This window comes from Parasteatoda tepidariorum, chromosome 5 (genome assembly GCF_043381705.1).
Source record: "Parasteatoda tepidariorum isolate YZ-2023 chromosome 5, CAS_Ptep_4.0, whole genome shotgun sequence".
NCBI lineage: Eukaryota > Metazoa > Arthropoda > Arachnida > Araneae > Theridiidae > Parasteatoda > Parasteatoda tepidariorum.
The window spans coordinates 14,405,764-14,430,274 of record NC_092208.1 but is presented as its reverse complement, the minus strand read 5'-3'; the positions used below and the strand labels follow the sequence as shown (position 1 = coordinate 14,430,274).

The following is a 24,511-nucleotide window of genomic DNA, read 5'->3' as shown; positions in this document are numbered from 1 at the left end:
CTTCTAAGAACTTGTGCTGTTTTGATCGTTTCAGCATTTCTCTGGGGATAAAACTAACAGTTAGAAATGAAGTAAAGCTATCAAAATAAAATATAAGCTACCTACAAAAACAATTAGTTTTTGTCACTTTTTCTGGCCTTTCTTGAAATTNTTATTATTATTTCTATAATTCTTATGATTATAAGAATATGTAAAATTAATATTATTTCTTCTAAGAACTTGTGCTGTCTTGATTGTTTCAGCATTTCTCAGGGTAAAAACTAACAGTTAGAAATAAAGTAAAGCTATCAAAATAAAATATAAGCTACATACCAAACCATTTAGCTTTTGTCACTTTTTCTTACACAAAAATGTCAATCTAAAATCTTAGAAACTTTCTTGAAAATTTAAATTTACAGTTATTCTAATTGAACTAACTACGCAACAGTCTTTGCAGAAATGTGCAACTCGTCGAATGCAATACGTTAAACACTCATTACATCGTCATTTCTGATCCGATAACCTCATGAAGCAATAAATTGTTGTCCCGGTCAAATGACCGGTTGTGGTAGAAATAGGCATACGACGAGTATTATTCGAAACAAACAAAATACTAAAAAAATAGTAATGGATTATTAACCGTATATAATTGTTAGAAAAAGTCATGAAGTCAAATGTGCAAAAACGGTAAGATGATGAGCGCATTTTCAATGCCAAAGTTCTTAAACGGTCATTTGACCGGTAATGGTAGGTTTAGTGTAAAACATTGTGACCAATCTTTTAGTTCTTTTTGGTTTATCTTGTCAAAACTTAAAATATTTGAAATAATAATTTTTTTTTAATTATTTTAAAAATTCTAAGATTTATTATATTTCAGAAATCATGATTAGCAAAATTTAACAATAATATTGCCTTGCTTAAAAACATAACATAAACTTTAGCTATTCAAGTAAAAATAATAAAATAATTTTTGAAGTTTATATTTTGTATCGAATTATCTTATATTTTAGGTGTGGGAAAGTTTCGAATTAAATTAATTTAGCAAGTAATGTATTTATGTATTTTAAAAAGGACAGAGCACTTTTACGTATGACACAAGTGTTGCCAAACTACATAGAGAAATATCTTCGCGTAAGGCAAAAGCAATCAGTTTTCTTATAAATCCAAGTTTTAGTAGGACTTAAAAATAAAAATATATATACATCGTGAATAAAACTGCTATAAAATGTGAAAGAAAATACTGATTCAAAATAACTTGGGGCGAAAATATAATTCCTGTGAGCTCATAAAACATTTTTAGGTTTGTCTTTAAATCTCGATCCTGATTGGTTGTTGAAACGTGGCATTTGTTAGCAATTGTTCTTTCCATTCTACTTCGAGTAAACCAAGCCTGTCAAGTATCAATTCTCTTAAGTGACACATTCTAAATTCTTTCTCAAAGATTTCAATTCTTTCACTGTATATTTACACAGAGACCTAACACAAAGACAGGTTCGAGGCCATGTGGAACATAAACGAACTAGTTTTGCATCGATGTTGCCAAGTAGACGAAACAAATATATAACGCGGTTACAATAAAATACATAAACGAGTAATCAATCTAAGTTAAGTAAAAGAAGTAGACAAGAAAGAATTATATTTCAACTAATTCGATACGCGTTATGGCTCTGTATTTTTAACATTCTAAGTTTTGTAGAGAAACTTGGCTGACGCCATTTTGCTGATAAAGGTTAGCTGGCGCTGACGTCATAGATCACATGTGTGTATGGGAGGTATTTTTCTTCTTGAAGTGCAAGTCCCAATTTTACATTCGAGCAGATACTATTAACAGAGGTCCAAAATTTTTAAAGGGGTAGCAAAATTTATACAACAAAATATTTTTCTTGTTTTTTATTCATTAATTTTCTTGCATCATTATATCATCATCTTGTATCACATTGTATCATCATATCTTATATCATTAAATTTTCTTGGTCAACACAAAGATATGGAAACTTATTGCATATATAGAAATCTGATACCCTGGCCAAATTATTAGACGTACTATAAGATTCTATGTGAAATTTTAATTATCAAGTGATACTATACAGCTTTATTGTTTTTACGTGACTGAAACTGGTTTGCACTTGTTTACGTTCGTGTATCAATTGGTTAAATTGGACAATATATAATATAAATTCGACGATTAAATAAATTAAACGATATATTATATGAATATATAATACTTATAGTATCAGATATTATATTGTATATTATAATAATTAGACCAAATTATTAGTCTCATAATTATTAAATAATGACATGTTTTTGCACGAGCTTAAATGCCATACTTTTATATTTAAGCATACATGTAATGGGGATTTATTCAAGAGATTTTTCATATACTTCCTATTTGTATTTATTTTTAACGTATTGAATTACAATGTTAACCAATTGAATTTCACGAACGTAAACAAGTGTAAATTGCTTTCAGTCGCTTCAAAACAATAATGCTGCATAGTATCACCTGATGATTAAGAATTTACATAAAATCTTATAGGGTGTCTAATAATCTGGCCATGGACTGTATGTATATATACTTAAAAAAGAAACGATTTTCTAATATGCATAACAAATATTTCAAAAACTCGCGTCTTTTACAATCCTTTGCATCGAATAGCTTGTTGAGAAATAAAATAAGAAATCAGCCATTGCTAAAGAGGCTTTCGAATTTGAAACTAGTATATATCATTTGCCGTAAACACTCGTATCATACGCTTGTCAATATTTGACAGAAAGCCCTATGAAAAGTGCTTCCGATTCAACATGACTGGGGGAAATGCGTACGAATAAGGGGGGAAGATGGAAAAAGTATTCGAAATAATTTTCGACACTACGTTTCTCACACTGTATGATGAAGAGAGGGGGGTCGAAGGGGGTTTTCTCCATTCATTCACTCATCTATTTAATTTTTTTTGCCTCTTTCTGATCGAAATGTGACGTCATTTACCGAAAAACGGTGGGCCGGAAACCCCCACCACGCACGCGTCTGACCTAGTTCCAAGGGTCTACCCCCCAGCTGTGTCGTGCCCCATTCCGCTTCCTGCCTTCGTCCCGTTACAGGGAAAGTATAACCGAGGAACTTTTTTTTTCTGGAATTAAAAAAAGAAAAAAAAAGAAAAGTGAATTCGGTACTACCAGTTGAGGTAAAAGCAAAGGGTGGTCTACCTTAAGGTGGTTAGGTTTTTTTTTCCTTACCACGTGCAGCTGGTGGAACAATGGAAGCTTTCACTCCTATCCACAATCTCCCTTTCGTCGTCTTAAATTCTCGTCTTCTTCCTGTCTTGGTGGAGGTTGACAACCCTTCTTGGGGTACGACGACCCCTTTGTGATAGAAGGTCCTCCCGGAAGAAGGATTCCTTCCTGGTCCAAGGAAAAGATTCCGGGTTCTCACCATTTTTCGAACGTCTTAAGATCGGGAGATCAATGACATGGAATTCTCAAGTTCCAGAATGGAATGACGAAGAAGGGAGTGGATTTTTGGATCGATGACACGTCCCAGCTGTAGATGGACGGAATTCCTTTAAAGTTTATTGACGTTCCTTTTAACTTTTGACAGCAGGACCAACTTCCTACTTGCTGTGAGAAAGATATGAAATCATTCGAAACCTCGTGATATAGCAGGTTTTCAACTTCCTCTCGGCCATCGAGCGTATGTTTTTAGACACGTAATCCATCGTTAGACAAGAAAAACCAAACGATGTCACTCGCATTCCATCGAATGTTAACCCTCAACGAAGTGAAATGAAATAAGTTGGCAAATATTCACATGAGAAGTTGATGATTCGATTCTTAAGTGTACCGTGTGATTATAGGACAACCAGACTTGTCAATACTGATTCTAAGTTTACCGGTAGTTATACTTCCTTATTTGAAAGGAAACCATTTCATTGATTAATACATAACGACAATAGTTTGGCATTTTTTTACCATTTGCTTTCAGTTGGGGTATTTTAGGAAGAAAACATTTCCCGGAACAGGAAGCAACTTTCATTGATAATTCAAATTACTGTCTGTATGAGAAAGTTACTATTTCTAAAAAATTGGTCACTTGCTAATGCTATGGGAACTTCCTTATTTCGTAGTAGGAAAGAAAAGTGAGCTATAAGCAAGGACGATAAATAACGTTTGGAATAATTTCTCACAAATGGCAACAGGAAAAGACTTAATCATCTCTGTTCAATCAAATTCGTTTCATATAAAATCATACCAATTAACCTAACTCATTACATGCAATGTTATATCAGCGCTAATGAATCTAACGCGTTGTATTTATTGATGGATACATGAGAAGATGCCTGAATCATATTTTCATGACAATATATAGTTTTCATGCAAGAACTTTCAGTTAAAGTTTCATGAAATAAATGAAAACCATTTTTATGCAATTTTAAAACAAAATATAAAGGCAAGAAATCTTTTTAAGATTTTGAATTAGCAAATATTTAAAATATGAACTTTTACATCATTTGTTGCCAAATTAAAATACTTTAATCTACAGTTGGTTGTTGCAATAACTTCATATATTAAAAATCATATTATGCTTGAACTTTTTTTTTCTTCAAATATTTTCAAGAGCTAAAATGAATTTTTTAACAAATCCAAATTTTCTTTTTAATATAATTTGAAAAGAAAGTAGGTATAATAAGTCTTCCTCCAAAACTGACTTATCAATTCCCTTGAGTCTATAGTCAATACCAATTCTGATAATTAGGAATAATAAAATTGCATAGAATTTAAAATGTCTGATAAGTAATCTTTCATTAAAATATTATGTCAATTTGAATAAAAAAAAGTCAGCGTCATGAAACTCTTGGATTACTAATTTTTTAAACAAAAAACTAGTAATCCAATAAAAATAGTTCGGCAACGTCCAAGGAAGAAAATTAGCAACCCAAATTAAAAGCTAGTACTAATTAAGAACAATATAGTAGCATCGATTTTCAAATTTCTGATAACTAATCTTTTATTAAAATATAATGTAAATTTGAATAAAATAACTCAGTGTTATGAAACTCTTAGATTACTAATTTTTTAAACAAAAGATATAGTAATCCAAGAAAAATAGTTCAGCAACCAAGAATGAAAATTAGTAACCCAACTTAAAAGCTAAAAACGCAGCCCAAAATAAATTATTTCATTATAATAATCAAAATATTCATTGAAAATTAAGATGAATTTTAAAAATATTTTCTATCTTATTCTCAANTTCTAAAAAATTGGTCACTTGCTAATGCTATGGGAACTTCCTTATTTCGTAGTAGGAAAGAAAAGTGAGCTATAAGCAAGGACGATAAATAACGTTTGGAATAATTTCTCACAAATGGCAACAGGAAAAGACTTAATCATCTCTGTTCAATCAAATTCGTTTCATATAAAATCATACCAATTAACCTAACTCATTACATGCAATGTTATATCAGCGCTAATGAATCTTACGCGTTGTATTTATTGATGGATACATGAGAAGATGCCTGAATCATAAATCATTTCATGACAATATATGGTTTTAATGCAAGAACTTCCAATTAAAGTTTCATGAAATAAATGAAAACCATTTTTATGCCATTTTAAAACAAAATATAAAGGCAAGAAATCTTTTTAAGATTTTGAATTAGCAAATATTATTTTAAATATGAACTTTTACGTCATTTGCGACCAAATTAAAATACTGTAATCTATAGCTGGTTGTTGTAATAACTTCATATATTAAAAATCATACTATGCTTGAGCTTCTTTTTTTTCTTCTTCAAATATTTTCAAGAGCTAAAAATTTTTTTTTAATAAATCCAAATTTTCTTTTTAATATAATTTGAAACGAAAGTAGGTAGAATAAGTCTTTTTCCAAAGCTGACTTATCAATTCGCTTAAATCTGTAGTCAATACCAATTCTGATAATTAGGAATAATATAATAGCATAAAATTTAAAATGTCTGATAAGTAATCTTTCATTAAATTATAATATCAATTTGAATAAAATAAGTCAGTGTTTTGAAGCTCTTGGATTGCTAATTTTTTAAACAAAAAATTTGTAATCCAAGAAAAATAGTTCGGCGACATCCAAGGAAGAAAATTAGTAACCAAAATTAAAATCTACTACTAATAAGGAATAATATAGTAGCATTGATTTTAAAATTTTTGATAACTAATCTTTCAATAAAATATTATGTCAATTTGAATAAAATAACTCAGTGTTATGAAACTCTTGGATTACTAATTTTTTAAACAAAAAACTAGTAATCCAATAAAAATAGTTCGACAACATCCAAGGAAGGAAATTAGTAACTCAAATTAAAAGCTAGTACTAATTAGGAATAATATAGTAGCATCGATTTTAAAATTTCTGATAACTAATCTTTCATTAAAATATTATGTCAATTTGAATAAAATAAGTCAGTCTTATAAAACTCTTGGATTACTAATTTTTTAAACAAAAAATTAGTAATCCAATAAAAATATGTAAGCAACTTCCAAGAATGAAAATTAGTTACCCAACTTAAAAGCTAAAAACACAGCCCAAAATACATTATTTCATTATAATATAAGCAATCAAAATATTCATCGAAAATTAAGTGGAATTTTAAAAATATTTTCGATGTTACTCTCAAACTTGGTAAAAAAAATCAAAATACACTACTAATTTTAAAAAAACTTATACAATTCCCTCAAGAAATCATTCTAGTCAACGGAACTATTTCTTTAAGATTGCGTCATTAGAACTAATCAAAATTTTGTAAATTTTATTGTACTGCAAAATAAATCTTTCATTGAAATGGATTTTTAAGAAAATAATAATTCAAACTAATTCACAAGGCAATAGAAATAACTATCCAAGTAAAATGTCAAATAAATAGATATATCGTATGTCTACTTTATTTAAGTTGCAATCAATTACAATAATTACACCCTCTACAAATCGAGAGGTTATATTTTTTTTTAAAATTTATTTCATTATTTCCCTAATCTTCTCATAGCTTCTTCTATTAAATTATATTTAATTAAATTCACTCGTTGTTTCAATTATTTATTGCAATTTTTGTGGACGATATGAAAATATACAAGTTTATTCACAATAAGTTTAAAATTTACCTTTTTTAATTAACGGTTTTTTCCCCGTAGGAACAAACATTTGTATATCGAGTGTCAATGTCACTCATTGTTCTAATTATTGATTGCAACTTCTGTGGATGATGTAAAAATATTCAAGTTCATTCACAATAAGCTTAAAATTTAACATTTTTAAAATAACGGTGTTTTCCACCCGTAGGAACAAACATTTGTATATAGAGTGTCAATGTCACCCATTGTTTAAATTATTTATTGCAACCTTTATGAACAATATGAAAATATTCAAGTTCATTCACAATAAGCTTAAAATTTACCATTTTTTAAACAACGGTTTTTTTCACGTACGAACAAACATTTGTATATAGAGTGTAACTGCGCCTTAAAATGATTAGATTATTAAGTTACTTTGTCTGCAGTGATATATTTATTTTATTTTTTAAAGTTGTGAATATTTTTAACGATTATTTAAGTCTTAACCATTTTAGTGACAGAGGTCTGATTATATGCTTTCACGAAAATCTGTTTAACGTAGAACCGTAATATTGGACCTCGAATCTATAATACAGTGTAAGTTTGTTGCAATATTAGTAAGGTGTTAAATAGAACCATATTTCTGTTCAAATTAATCATATTATAGTGTAATCAAATTGGAGAAGTACGATAATATGGTTTAAATTTGCAAATTTGTACGATATTATGGTTCAATATTCTCCAATCTTTATAGCAATGTAATGAAAGTTGCAATAATGCAAAATATGTTAATATTTTTTTCGGCGCACTTTTCATATAAAATTTTTAAATTGCAACGACTTTATAAACGTTCAATTAGTTATGTGCAGCTTTTTAAATTCAGCCAATAAAAAAGTATAATGTTTGCATTTTTATTAATTATTAGGAAGTTCTACCCTTTGCTCATTTTTCCCACCAACCTCCACGATTACTTTTTGACAATAAGCACACGATTCTTTTTTTGACAATAAGCACAGTGTTACATCAAAATTATCAAGTGTTTAGTTAAAAAGATCTTAAAATATTTGTTTGTATTAGCACATATTTGTGTTCTAAGATTTTGTTTCGGATTTTATTGGGATAAAATTTAAACCTAATCAGTTTGCTCGTTTGCCTAATTTATATTTTGTTTAAAAGAAATTAAGTGTTTTTCTTTACAGTGAATATTTAATAATACTGCAATGTTGTCTTACAATGTTGTATTCATTATTTTAGTTGCATGTACTTCCAGGGCACAGTTTTACGAAAAGCTTGCTATAAAAATCAATAAAATTTGTTTACTGTTTAATAAATTTAAAATGGTTAATTAAATATCGATACCGCTTTAAATCTGATTATCCTAAACTGTTTCAAAATGAGGTAATAGCATAGAATTACTTTATAATAAAGATCCATCACTTTCAGTTTTAAGATTTTTATAAGGAATCATAATCAAAATACGTAAAGCACAGAATAATATTAATAACAGAAAAAATGTTTTAAAGAAGTATTTCAAGTAAATACCTTTTAAATAAGGATAGTGAAATATTTTACGGATAAGCATTACCTTTGTAACTTTTATTAATTTTGTATTAATGATAATCAAAGAAATCGGGACCTTCTTTGTAAATTAAAGAACCAAATCATATAATATTCCGACCAATAAGAAAGCTCCAACAACAATGTGAAACGGTTTTGAACCAGTATGTTTTATGCTAGAGAAATGAATTAAAATACAATTTTATTTATTAAAAAATTAAAAGCTTTCTCAATCAAGCGTTTTCTTAAATTTTTTTTACATATTTCACTCAAAGTTATGCCTTGGTCAATTGTTTTTTGTTGCTGCTAGAGGCTACAGTAGTATAATCATAATAAAACTTTACTAATTAGACTAGTTAACAAAGTGGACGTTTATAATCATCCATTGCAATTTATGATTGCATTTTTAATTATCAAACATTTTTAATTTCGAAAATTTAAAAACAACCCGGTCACACTAAAAAATTCCGGATCATATTACGATGAAATATAACGGCACTCGGGGTACTAATTATTACAGTAAAATATGCGGTATAAAATTTTACAGTAAAAACTGATAATGGTTATGATAAAATTAATTTTACAGATGATGCAGCTAGGATGCTGATATTTTTCATCTTAATTTGATCCTGATTTTTTACAGTGTAAACTCGTACAAATTAACTTTTTCTTAAACTAAAATTTTCAAGAATTAAAATTTCAGTTTTTGTTAAAAAACTGAAATTCTTAGCAGCAAACGATATTTACGTTTTTAAAACGAAGAGAGTCTATGAAGACCACTTTATTCACTGCGTAGTAGAGTGCGCATTGTAAAGATATTTTTTCTGCAACAGCAGTTCCATTGAAGAGTACTTTTTTTTTCCTGCCTTGATAGAACTACCGCTGTTCCATTTTCAGTAGGCATCATATGGTTGAAAGAACAATTTTATTGTTATATTTTCAGCATCCTGCGCCCACCTAATTCCTAGCCATAAATCTAGGTTAAAAAGCTGATAAGAAAAATTTGCAAAAACTTTACGATCGATAAGATTTCAGTTCCTGTTCTACTTGTAAGTTAGTAATAATTTTAAAAGTTTATTCTTATATAGTTAACATTGTCAATATTAATGAAAAAAGTGTCACTGCGATGGAGTAAAATAAGAAAATAAATATTTACGATATATATATTATCGAAATATTTATATGTATTATCGTAATCTTTATTAGCGTTCTCTTAAATTTTTTAATTTTTTTAAAAAATTAATACCTTTCTTTTCTATTTCTAGCACTTGTTGAACATCTAAAAAGAAGATAGCTACAACTGTGGTTTTCAGAATATTGAGAAACAAAAATTCCAAGGAAGCTTCAAGTATTATCATTATTCCTCATAGTTAATGTATAAAGATAATTAAGACCAACACACTTGTACAAAAATAATTATAAATTGCATATTTACTTATTTTTAATTAAATTTGTTTTCATGGTGATAAATAAAAAATTATTTTTTAAGGCATTGAGTTTAATTCTTTTCTAACAAAACAAAAGCTTACTAAGTGTATTTTCAAAGTTCAAGTTTGCAAAAGTCTTAGTTCTTCAACACATTTTATTTCCGCTTCCCATAAAAAAATAAATTTTACTTCTCCAAAAATGGCATTTTTGTGTAAAATGTATAATATTAATTGAATACAAAATTGCATATTATGAAAATATAATATAAGAATAACAGTTTCTTAGGATGTTATAATTCAAAATACAGTTCTTTTTTTTTTGCATAATTTTTTCTTATTATTCGAAATTTGTCTTGTTATATTATATTTTAATTTCAAAGAAAAATTTCAATTGAAAACTAAAAAACTATTCAGAAAATGGGACCATTCATAGAACTAAAAAATTGTGTTCTTTTCCTTACATTTAAAATAGAGAGATTTCAAGAACTTTCTAGCAGTCCAAGCAATAGAGAATTTTAACTGGAAAAATTGGCGGGAGTTTTTATTTTTTGTGTGTTTGGGGGGTGCTAAAGACGAGCCCGAATTTTGCGACCATCCTGTTTTTGTATATAACTTTTTTTGTTGGTTTAGGATAAAATATTTCTGATGTCATATTTGGAAACAAGAGAAAATTTCTTTCAAATTCTATACCTACAATGTGTCCAAAAGATAGTAAATCGAAGAATTATTTGAGATAATGACTGTAGCATTGGAATGACGTCACTCTCAGTACTTCAACGGAGAAAATAGAGGAGAATGATGAATAGAGGTTTGCAATTTATAAACAATTCTCTTATAGGATCTAGTAATAAATAAAAAATTATTTGTACCCCTGAGCGATCTTCCCTACTCCCAATAATCATAATTTTCCCTAACTTTCCTCAAAATCATAATTTTTAGAGCCTTTTCCGCTTTTTTGTGTATTTTTTTTAACTCTTAAGAAATTTTCTATTTTAAACCGAAAAAGAGTTATATGCAAAAAAAAGCTAGATTTTCCATGCTTTTCCTGGAAAAATCATATTTCTCGGGAAAAATTTTGATCGCGAAATGCGGTTTTGTGTTCAGAACCCCTAAAAACATAAATTTTTTTTAAAAAATAATAATAATAAGCCTTGCCAAGTTTTTCACGTAGTGATCATTTTTTAACTCGATTGCCTGATGTTAAAAAAAATTACTTCACAGTTATTTTCTGCAATTTACGAAGTTTGAACATCTTAATTATATTCTCCATGTTATTCCTATTTTCCCAAAAAAAATTTTTTTTAACTTTGCTAAATACCTTTTTTGCTGTTTAAAATGTATGCATTTTAATATTGCCCTTTATAATCGAAAGAGAAGGAAACTATGTAATTAAATTTTTAGAAAGTTAAAACAATTACCAAAATGTTTAAAACTGTTTTTGTTTACTTTTGATGTAAGGGTTAATTTTAGTACACTCTACTTAGTATTTATGATATTTTGCGTGGAAGTTGTTTTGAAATGAGCTAACAAATCGTGGATCAGTTACGAACAATTATTGAAAAATATTTTTTTAATAAAAAAATGTCTATTTATTTTCAAATTTCAAAAAAAGGTACAGTTTCTAAATAAGCGATTCTAATAAAAAGCGCATTTTCTGAATCATTTTCTAATTTTCGTCCTTAAGCTTTAGTTATGTAATAAAAGATTGTTTTGCAAAACATTTCATGAGTTAAAAATATATGTTAGGAAGTAGTTTAAGTTACGCAAAACTTATCATGTTTCAAAACTTTTAAACATTATTTCAAATCGAAAATTTCAAGGTAATTACCTTGAAATTTTCCAGGAACTTCAGTACAAAATTTGTTTTAATTTTTATCTTCGTAAAAGAAAGTATTTAAATGTTTGTTCGTTTTAAACAATAAGCACTAGTCTAAAAAATAAGATCTCAGTTTATTTGCGTAAAAAGAATTAAAAAACGAACGGGAAAAAAAATTCAGTAAAATTACAATTGTGATTTTATGTGGCATGAGGATGATGTTTTAATTAAAAACTTTGTTTTCTTATTTTATTATTATTATTATACAAGAATAATTTATGTAATATTATCATTATTAAAGGCGGACTTTTCCTCGCAAACTTAAACTTGTAATATTTTAATTATCTTTTAGTTCATAAATTTAATTTTTTTTGTTGACAATAATAATATTCTCAAACTAGGTTTTTAAAGTTTCAACTATATTTTATTGTATAATATTGTATATAAATTTATCTTTAACATTATAATAATGTAATTTTAACACCATTGCGCTCTTAAGGGAAATGTAGGTTTGTAATTCATTTTTTCATTAATCTTTACATTATATAAAGCATAACAGTATTGTTTTGTATTTATAAGGCTAAAATCTAATTTTATGATATTTTAATTATCTTTTAAATTGTAATAAATATAATATTAACATTGTTCTCTCAAACTAATTATAGTTTGTGATATTTTAACTATCTTTTACATTAAATGCCATATTAACAATGCTCTCAAACTAAGGTATAAATTTATCTTTAACATTATAATAATGTAATTTTGACAGCATTGCTCTCTTTAGGGAAATGTAGGTTTGTTACTCATTCTTTCATTAATCTTTACATTATGTAAAACATAACAGTATTGTTTTGTATTTATAAGGCTGAAATCTAGTTTTATAATATTTAAATTATCTTTTAAATTATAATACTAACAATATTCGTAATTCATTGTTCTCTCTAACTAAAATTTATTTTGTATAATTTGCATTTTATTTCACATTATAATAAAGGTACTGTAAAAGAATGTTGTTGACTTTTGCTTTTCAAAGATTAAACTTCCATGCAATACAGTTATAGTTTTTGTTTATAATAAATGCAGCATTTTTTTATCGTAACTGTAAGCTTAATAAAATACAGAATCAAAAAATCAAAATGCCACTAATCATTTATGATACAATTCTTAATAATTCCATATATTCTGTTCTTAATATTGATTAAACTGAAATATCTAATGCAAAACACTAGCATTCGATCATGCAGCTAATTAGCTAATTTGGAATTGAAAATAAAAATGATATGTTTTCTTTAAAAGTAGCATTATCAAGTGCATGTTGTCGTGAATGGCCGAAATTAAGAGAATGTCGACTTCCACCGGTGAATGTCAACAATCACATAGTTGCTTTTGTGAATGTCCCAAATATTTGTTATATCCGATTTGATACTAATTTATTCGCTGATATTACTTTATTTATTCGAATTTTGATATCTGCGGAGAAAAGACATGGTGTGTAGCGTTTTTGAAAAGTGCTTGAAGGTGGTTATTTTCGTTATTTAAAAGCCCTTAAAGGTGCTTTTTTTATTCGGTGATTTTAAAAATTGCTTAATTTTCCCTTTTCAAAAATAATATTTTTTTTTTTTTTTCGTTACCATNAATGACCGAAATCAAGAGAATGTCGACTTTCACCGGTGAATGTCAACAATCACATAGTTGCTTTGGTGAATGTCCGAAATATTTGTTATATCCGATTTGATACTAATTTATTCGTTGATATTATTATATTTATTCGGTATTTTAATGTCTGCTAAGGAAAGACATGGTGCGTAGCGTTTTTAAGAAGTGCTAAAAGGTGCTTATTTTTGATTTTCGTTATTTAAAAGCCTTTAAAGGTGCTTTTTTTATTCCGTGTTCTTAAAAAGTGCTTAATTTTCCCTTTTCAAAAATGGAATTTTTTTTCGTTACCATGTCGATTTTCGGAAACGTATTATACAAAAGCGAGCTTTTCGCATTGTTCTATTCAACGTTTTCACAATTTATTTCGGCGTACCGTCGGTCCATAGTATATGAAAGCGCCAATCATTTTACATGTTTGGTGAAATGCTGGCGAGTCCATATGCGCGTCTACTGAGCTGGATTTGGTGAGATTAATGCCTTCTCATGTGCAACTCTGTTGCATTTTGCGAGATATTCTCAATTTCAGACTTCATTTTCCACCCTCTGATATCGAACCGAAAAATCTCTCGATCTTTTATAACGGCTATTATAATCAAGAAAAAGAGTTCTTTGTCAGAGACTAGTTATTTTCTCACAATCATCTAAAGTCTTTGAAAATTATTTTGCATTTTGTTAATGTATATAGTGCTTAAAAATATTTTTGAGTGCTTGAAAAGTACTTATAGGTGCTTATTTTTTGTTGAGAGGTTTGGCTACGCACCCTGATAAATTAGGAGAAACATCAGCATTCGGAGTACCGGTTAAAGGCATACTGGGCACTTGACCGTAAAAAAAAACATTGATGTAGGGCATACCGGCAGTAACTAGACCTAGTATATATTTCGGACATTTAACAAAGCGACTATGTTATTGTCAACATTCACAGGTGGAAATTAATAACCACCACTTTCGATCAGTAACATATATTTTTAATGAATACACAATTATCATAATATAAGAGAGAGCTGACTTGATTATCGAGAGGCAATGACATCAAAAATTGTGTTTCAAACATTGCCATTTTATATTTTCAAAAAAATAAAATAAAAACAGCTATAAAGAATCGATAAGCAAAAAAGAACGTTTCAATGCAATTCACAGATTGTGGAAATTATTCGCAGTTTATCAGTTCTACGCCGATAAGAAGCATTCAGTCAAAAATCACCGAAAAACAGTTACACTCAGTTGGAGATGCGATCTGCGTTATCCACATCCCACCGCATCCACGGAGTGATCCATCACGAAAAGAGCTGTTTCCTAGGCAACAAAGGGGGTGTGGGAGGAGAGGGAGTGAAGAGGCGTGTCACGGAGGCGGGGCTTATAGACAGCTCGCATAATGGTCAACAGATCGTTACATTGACCAGCGATGGTATCAACGTGGAACAACAACCGATCCTGGAACAGCAATAAATTATCCAGAATTCAATTTCAAAACTCTGGAAGAAAAATATCTCCAGTAAGTTAATTATTTATTGTGGTATCGTAAGCAATGAGATCCGAGAAAATGCTTTCGGATAATGATATATTTTAAAAAATGCCATCAAATCCATAAGGACTTATTAATTATTTACGAGACCAGATCTAATAAACTTTGTGGATATTTTTTTTATCTATTTTTTTTTTGTCCCTTTTATGATCATGAAGATTGTTGGCGAAACATTTATTTTAATCTACAGAAAAATATTGAAGGATTATGTAGTTAATGTGTACAAATACAAATTATCCCATCTCGAGGCAAAATGTTGAATTATAAAATGCACATCTCTATTTTAACCAGTAATATTGATAGATTTTATAGTGTATTTTAAAGCATCGAACAATCGAGCTGAATTTTCGTATGTTAATAAAATTTGAGGTAAGAAATTAAAACGGGAAAATAAAATTGTCTCATTCTCTTTTGTTTCGGAAATAAGAATAAAAGTTTGCTCGAAAAAAATTTTAAAATTTCGATGATTTTTTACCACAGGAGTTAAAAAATTGAATTTAGTTGTGTCATTTTTAAGCTCAATTTACTCTTATTTTTAACACATAATATCAATTTATAATTACCATCTTCATTGAAACAATCAGCGTTTTTAATTTTATGATGTCCATTACACTTATGTAATACATTAAAAAATTTCCTTTTAAAAAAGGAAATGTAATTTTTTTTAAATATAATTGAGCTTTAAATGTTTTAACAGTAAAATTTGGAATTGTTATGGGCTTAAACTGTTATAATGAAATTATTTAGAGGTTTGCTATAGTTAATTTATATACATAGAAACTAAAAAAAGTGCAAAATATAATCAATAGAGATCTCATAAATATTAAAAAATAATTATTTGGATAGAATTTACTAGGTTCAAGACAAATCTAAGCATTAAAAATAGCAAATCTTAAAAAGCTTTTAAAACTAACCACTCTCTTTATTAACGTAAAACCAAAATGAAGTCATGTAAATACATCAGTCAAATCGATTTGATTTGAAGCTTTTTGATAGAATGAAATCGCATAGCTTTGCAATATTTAAAAAGTAAAAATTTAACAAAAACTGCACTCTCCATTCAAAAATTAGTTTCATTTCTTTAAAAGTTTCCAAATACTTGTGAAATTAAAACCTAAGCTTTTCCTTCATTTTTATTGTATATTTTGTTAAATATGGATAATCTTTCTCACGTGCATACAAAATTTATTAGTCATTTTTAGCCTTGGCATACACCGACCCATTTATATTGCTCTAGCTTTTAACAAACTTAACAAATATCAGTTATATTTAAATATAGTTTTCTTTTCCCAGAAAACATTAGATGAAAGCTTTAATATTCTTTCATGAGATACATATATCTCATAGATGAATAGTTTTAAGTTATAGATATGATCAAACAAAATTTAACACGTCTGGAACTTATATCTCATAAAAAGTTGGTTGGTTGGTGTCGTATCCTCTATAGAATCATATTTCATGGTGTGCTTGAATAGTTTTTGTTATTTCTATGGCATTAAAAGAATACAAATCCTCTTCTGTGGGGTAGTTTAAGAGGTGAAGGCCTGCAGCGACTGCAGGGCAGTTAAAAACATGATATGGTGTCAGTTCCACATTACGACAGTTGCCACAGTTTATCTCATAAAAAGTACGTTTATGGTATAAAATAAAAAGTACGTTTATGGTATAAAATCAAATAGTAATTAAACACAAATATACATTCTGATATTGATTTTAATTTGTAACTGTAACGTTTTCTGAAAAGAAAACATTAGATGAAAGCTTTAATATTCTTTTATTAGATATATTTCTTAGAGGAATATTTTTAAGTTACAGATTTGATCAAACAAAATTAAGCACGTCTGGAACTTATATCACATAAAACGTACTTTTATGGTATAAATTATACAATCTAATAATGATTAAACACAAATATACATTCTGATATTTATTTTAATTTGAAACTGCATTTAGTAAAAAGCAGATATAGTTTAAAATTTTATCTATACTATTATGCCTAGATAAGTGAAAACGAAAAACTAAAATAGTTTGAATACTAAACAACTATTTATTATAAAAATGTATACTAATAGACTCTTTAAATCATATAGACTCTTCATATAGATCATATGGACTCTTTACACCACTAATTAATTAATTTTTTTTTTTTAAAATTTAAACATACTTTCCGCCCTAGCGCAATTTATGTACATGATGTAAGTTACCTAAAGCATATAAAGAGTATCTATTAGACACGAATCAATAGTACAGATTGAAGCTTTTGTCAAAAGTTTTTAGTGCAGACGCATAAAAGTTATCTGTTACAAACATACGAAAAATATGTTTATAAAAAGTTACGTTAGATGAAATGAATGTATTTCAGGATATAATATCATACGATTTGTAAAAAAAAAAAAAGCTTTAGAAGCAACTACTGTTATGTCCACAAATTAAGGATAACACAAAATCACACGAAAGTTGATGTCTGAGCAAAAATGTCGCCTGTAGAATTATCACCCTCAAGAATAATATGCAAATTACAAGAAGCCACAGGTAATACGTCACAATGATGAGAGTGTAAGAGAAGAATATAAAGGGCTCCGCATAACTAATGAGAAGTGAGTCCAAATAATATAAGCCTGCAACAAACTACCGTAAAATAGTTCTCCATGAGGAAAAAAAATTATTATAAAAAATTGTTAAGATTTGCATTAAGCGAAGACTTTCGAAAATTTGGCGAATATTTTTGATATTTGTCTAATTTATTGGCTAATGATTCGAAATTCTCAGCGTAGGCTTTGCGTATATATATATATTTATGCCTTTTTTCAGTTACAAATGTTTTTTGACATGTGACAATTTTGTTTTACGATAAACAATCTGTCATCTAGTTAGTTTCAAACTATCAATGATTCCTAAAGCTGCAAAAATATGTTCTTGAAGCTTTTGCAGTGTTGTGGCATCAGTAATTTATAAAAAATGTTTTTGAAGTAACCTCATAATAGGAAATCATATGGCGTAAGGTTTGAGGATTGCGCTGGCCGTGTGATTCAAGGTGAATCCCTTGTAATTGCGCACGCCCAAGACACTGCTTATGATCCAACGATACCAAAAACAATAGAAGAACCTAAAGGAACACTTGTGCACAACATTTTAAACTATTGGCAGTGCAAAATGTGTTAAACGTACTTGATTACAGATTCGTTGTAGCAACGAAATGTTGCGATGTTGCAGTTTAGAAAACAGTTGCAGATTCGAGTGTAGAATAAGAAAATACAATGTTGCAGATTCGATGTTGATGATGCAACAAAAAAGTTGCACATCAAACTATTGGCACTGAAAAAATCCAAATGCTTTATCTATTTTTCTTTAATTTCGCATATTACATATTTATTTCATGTAATTTCGAATACATATTTAAAATCCGATCATTTATTTGAAAGATCCTTCAGCATTAAGAAGAAAAATTATTACAACTGACAAACTTACTTGAAATTGTTACACTCATAGGGAACTGTTAAAATCTGTTTTATATTTTATTTTTGATTTTTACATTTAAAAAAAATTACTTGAATTATCGTAAAATAAAAATTCTATTAAACCAGTGGTGAAAGTGGCCACCTCCAAATACCACCTTTTCCTTTCCTTTTCTTTTCTTTTGATAAAATAATATGTTGAGAAGATTTCATAAAACTTGATCACTTATGCGCACCAATACAATGATGTGGTAGCACTTACCAGTCATAAATTTCAAATGTGTTTATAAGAAAACCATCATTTTTAACCCTATTTCGAGAATTCCTCAAAACTCTTTTATGTTACTATGGTTCTATGACTTCCGTGTCTGTGAAGTTGAGATGGTCAGCTAGCAAAACACTCGAATCTCTATTGGAGCTTCGTGTCTGTAAACAATGAAAGTTTCAACTATTTTCTGGCCATTTCAAGCATATGGAAACTGGCAGCAAGTTTCAAGTAAAATTTGTCGTTATTTTATTGCCGAAATAGAAGCTATCGTCAAAAGAAACACTAACCATATTCCAACTTACTAGTGTGCTTTAATTCTACCTGAAGCTCTGTGTTTAACACAATACCAGTCATACAACTAAGCCCGAAGTACTTCAAGTCAAATTTCTCGCCAATCAAAGCTTTAACCTCTTTTTAACATTAAAATAAATTAAAAGACAAAACTAAGGGGAAAAATAAAAAAATAAAATTAAAAATTTGAAAAGTTATGCTTAAGTTGACCAAAAATATTAAAATAATTTTATTTTTGTCAGATCTAGTACGAAAAATGTGGACCCGTAACAAACTTTTTTTTTTTTTTTGCTAGAGATTTGATGTGAAACTAGATTATTTTCTCCTTTTTTAAGCCAACTTGAAAAAACGTTTTTTTTCAGAAAAAATTATCTAATTTTGTTCTACAATTGGGTATAATATGAAAAAAACACAACTACTTCGATTTAGTAGGAACAACATATGACGCAATGCTAAACGAATGGAATTTAGTTGTTGTTTATTTAGTTATTGTTATTAGTAGTTGTTGTTATTTGTTTTAGTTGTTGTTGTTTATTTAGTTTCAATAACTTTTCTTTATAATGCAATAAAATCTGGCGAGCAGCTATTTAAACGATCGAACACTTCATTTGTTTATTTGTGGCTTGAAGTTAGGCTCGCAGAAAATGCCGTTCATGGGTTAAATTTAGTAGGAACAACACAACCTGTGACGTAGGCTATATCATACCCAATTACTGGTTTAATTTTTGAGAGAATGTAGTGAGATCGATTCTCAATAATGTAGGATACGATTTTATTTTTTTTTACCGCTTTTATACTTTTTCAATTTTAGAATTTTTACAAATTTCAAAAAAAAAAAAAAAAACTTATTTACCTAAATATAAATGCTAAAACTGACAAAAATTGCAAAAAATAAAATGAGTTTTATTTTAAATCATAAAATAGATAAACCAGTACGTAATAATAGGTATGGCAAAATTCATAACTGGGGAAAGATAAAATGATTGTCATTATAACGCGTAACATTGCTAAACATGGTCTTAAAAGTACATTTCGGCACACATATGAATAAGAAAGATAAAATCGTTCTTCATATTAATGCGTAATATATTTTAAAATTTACATAAAATGTGAAAGATAAAATGACTTCTGTTTTAGGGTGCAATATCGATAAACATATTCTTAAAGATATATGCATAAACTCATATAAATCGGAAAGATAAAATGATTTTAGTTTTAAAGCATCAAGAATAAATATATTTTAAAAGGTGTTGCAGCTCCCATAAATGGAAAAGATACGAACTGTTTTTTTTTTTTTTTTTTTTTTACATATTAATGCGTAAAATGTATGAACGTTTCCAAAAAAATCACAGGTTGGAAAACTCACATAAATATGAAAGATAAAAAGATTTGTTACTATAACTAGCGCGTAATATGGTTAAGCATACTCTTGTCTCTCTATACATAAAAGCGAAAATCTGTCTGGATGCATGTTCGCCACCAACTCGAGAATAAGAGCACAAATTAAGACTTTTTTTTTTTTACAAGTTCGTAAATTTTTAAGGGGTGGTTTGTAAACAATCACCTCTTTCCCGAGTTATATGATTCGGGAAATGTATATCGAAAATACGAAATTTCATTGAGGAAAAAAATTAAATCTTTAAAAATTCTAAGATGAAAATAATTAAAGCTTAAACATAGATTAAAACGTGCAATGGAAACATTTTTGCAAAATAATTAAAAAATAAATTTTTTAAGAAAATAAGAAAAACAACGAAACCACTTAAAAAAAATTAAATATATATATATGGGTCTTTCTCACGAAAACTGTCATTTTTCAGTTCATAAAATCCNCACAAATATACATTTTTATTCTACATTTTGTTAAATATAGATAATATTTCTCACTTGCATACGAAATTTATTAGTCATTTTTAACCTTGGCATACACCGACCCATTTATGTTGGTCTAGTTTTTAACAAACCACTTAACAAATATCAGTTATATCTAAAGATCCTTTTCCCAAAAAACATTAAATGAAAGCTTCAATATTCTTTCATGAGATATATGTCATAGATGAATAGTTTTAAGTTATTGATATGATCAAACAAAATTCAACACGTCTGGAACTTATATCTTGTAAAAAGTACTTTTATGGTATAAATAAATTATGCAATCAAATAATGATTAAACACAAATATGTATTCAGATATTTATTTTAATTTGTAACTGTAACGTATTCGAAAAGAAAACATTATAGGAAAGCTTTAATATTCTTTTATGAGATATATTTCTTAGATTAATAGTTTTAAGTTATAGATATGATCAAACAAAATTTAACACGTCTGGAACTTATATCTCATAAAAAGTACTTTTATAGTATAAGTTTTCTAATCAAATAATGATTAAACACAAATATACATTCTGATATTTATTTTAATTTGTAACTGTAATGTATTCTGAAAAGAAAACATTATATGAAAGCTTTAATATTCTTTTACGAGATATATTTCTTGGGGGAATAGTTCTAAGTTACAGATTTAATAAAACAAAATTAAACACGTCTGGAACTTATATCTCATGAAAAGTACTTTTATGGTATAAGTTATATAATCAAATAGTGACTAAACACAAATATACATTCTGATATTTATTTTAATTTGTAACTGTAATGTTTTCTGAAAAGAAAACATTATATGAAAGCTTTAATAAATACACTTTTCTGAGATATATTTCTCAGAGGAAAAGTTTTAAGTTACAAATTTGATCAAACAAAATTTAACACGTCTGGAACTTAAAGTACTTTTATGGTATAAATTATACAGTCAAATAGTAATTTAACACAAATATACATTCTGATATTTATTTAATTTGAAACTGCATTTAGAAAAAAGAGGATATTGTTTAAAATTTTATCTATACTATTATGCCTAGATTAGTGAAAACGAAAAACTAAAATAGTTTGAATATTAAACAAGTATTTATTATTAAAATGTTTACTAATAGACTCCTTAAACCATACAGATTCTTCATATAGATCATATGGACTCTTTGCATCAATAATTACACTTTTTTTTAAATTTTAAACACACTTTTCGCCCTAGCACAATTTATTTTGCATGACGTAAGTTATTTAAAGCATATAAAGAGTATCTATTAGACACGAATCAAAAGTACAGATCGGAACATTTGTCAAAAGTTTTTAGTGCAGACGCATAAAAGTTATCTATCTATATTACATAGCAAAATTATGTTTATAAAAAGTTACGTTAGATAAAATGGATGCATTTCTGGATATAATATCATACAATTTGTAAAAAAAAAATTTAAAAAAAGTTTTAGACGCAGCTACTGTTATGTCCATAAATTAAGGATAACACAAAATCACACTAAAATTGAAGTCTGAGGTAAAAATGTCACCTGTAGAATTATCACCCTCAAGAATAATATGCAAATTACAAGAAGCCACAGGTAGTACGTCACGATGACGAGAGTGTAAGAGAAGAATATGCAAGGAATTAAAATTGTTCGCGAGCATTCTTAAAGCCGTTTGGTGACATAACCGAATGAATTTTTACGAGGTAGAATTTTCGGATGCCTGAAATGTGGGCGTATTAACATGGAAGTATCCGAGGAACTACGAATTGTCCAGTGTCATATCTAAGCTTTGGCAACTATTCTAAGATAATCGAAATATCAGTAGTACTACGTTTACGACTACTAATGTTCAACTCCGTAGCCTTGCAATTTTGAACCCAATCTAAAAGACTAGGGAACTCCTAAATCAAAAATTGGGCGAATTTCGCCTTTGTGGAGGACTTTTTGAGATAACTAACCTGCATTTGCGTTACATTGAGAGGAAAACGAAAACCTCCCACGGTTAGGCTGACCGCAAGAGGACTCTAACTCATGATCCGTCTACCACTGAGAATAATTTACGTTAGCACTGTGGTCGGTGCAAGCCGGGTGCGGAATTCGAGCCGACCAGCTATCGCTGGGATCAAACCCGGTTCACCTCATTGGAAGACGAACGCTCTATCCCCTGAGCCATCGCGGCCATGAAATAATATTTACTAAAATATTTTCTAATAGCATATAAATAAATTGAATTGCGTAAATTAAATGTGCTTGCTTTTTTTGTATCTAAGCAAACATTTTTTTTTTTTTTTTGCCCTTTAGGTAAAACAACGCCAGATTTGTAGATTGTAGAAGAGTGCGACGAGCTCTTTGCATTAGCTTATAGCTCTGTATTTCTCAACGCCAGGTTCTGATTTACACTGGTCACCGTCTACCGATAACACGCATAGCTGCATCCAATATGACGATATTATGAATATTATGCAACATTTAATGGGATACCTGTAAGTAACGTAGTGTGGGTATCTCGATCCTGACTGATTGTTGAAACGTGGCATTTGTTTACGTTAGCAACTGCTCTTTTCATTCTATTTCGAGTAAGCCAAGCATATCAAGTATCATTTCTCTTAAGTTAGGCATTCTATATTGTTACACAGAGATTCTGTCACGAAGATTTCAATTATTTATGTTTCTTAACACAAAGACAGGCATGGAGTCATCTAGAATATAAACAAACTAATTATGCATCGGAGTTGCCAGGTACACAAAACAAAAATATATCACGGTTACAATGAAATACATAAGCAAATAATAAATAAATCTGAGTTAAGTAAAAGACGTAGACGAGAAAGAATTGCATTTCAATAAAATCGATGTGCGATACCGGTGCTGTATTTAATTAATTTCGTGTTAATTAACAATCTAACTTATGAATAGAAACTTAGTTCAACTTTAACACTCCATTATGCTTATAAACGATCAACTGTCGCTGACGTCATAGGTCACATGTGTGGGGTATCCGTGATCTTTTTCTTGAAGTGCAAGTATCCAATTATTGAATACAATATTATTGTGAATATTGCGATATTTAATGGAAATAACAAAATATTGATACCAATGAAGAAATTAGATTAATAAAGAAAATATCGCGATATATTTTTGAGGATGCATCGCGATATTAAAATTTGTACGCAATATGTAGTGTGTTAACTGGAAGAAGCAGTCGTCAACGCATGGTCTTTAAAACCGATGATTAGAGGATGCGAATTTGGGCGACAAAAGCGGATAAATGTCCCAAACGTATATAAATTTTATATTTGAGTATTCACATTTAAGACTTAGTTCAGTTATCTCAGTTCACGGGTCTCACTATTGAGAGAGGAAAAGTTTTTTATAGCAAAATAAATCTTTAAAAGGTTAAATAAAACTGGTTGGCAAGCTAAGGTCCATTTTAATTATCAATTAAGCATGTGAAATAAATGTGAAGACTGATTTTAACTTTTCAGGGAAAATACTCATTCGCTTGGTTATGCTATAGTTTAGTTCTCGAACAGCGCCATTAAATCTAAAAAAAATGTAAAGTTTTTTTTTTTTTTTTTTTTTTTGTTTTTTTTTTTTTTTTT

General features: G+C 28.5%; 1 protein-coding gene across 1 annotated transcript in view; it reads left to right on the top strand.

Moving 5' to 3' along the window:
* Positions 1 to 14,825: 14,825 nt before the first annotated feature.
* The window catches only part of LOC107437442 (X-ray repair cross complementing 2), a 28,217-nt gene continuing 18,531 nt past the window's right edge, over positions 14,826 to 24,511 (top strand). The window contains exon 1 of the mRNA XM_071181115.1: positions 14,826 to 15,007. The gene's annotated coding sequence lies outside the window, so the exon portion shown is untranslated. The remainder of the gene's footprint in view (positions 15,008 to 24,511) is intronic.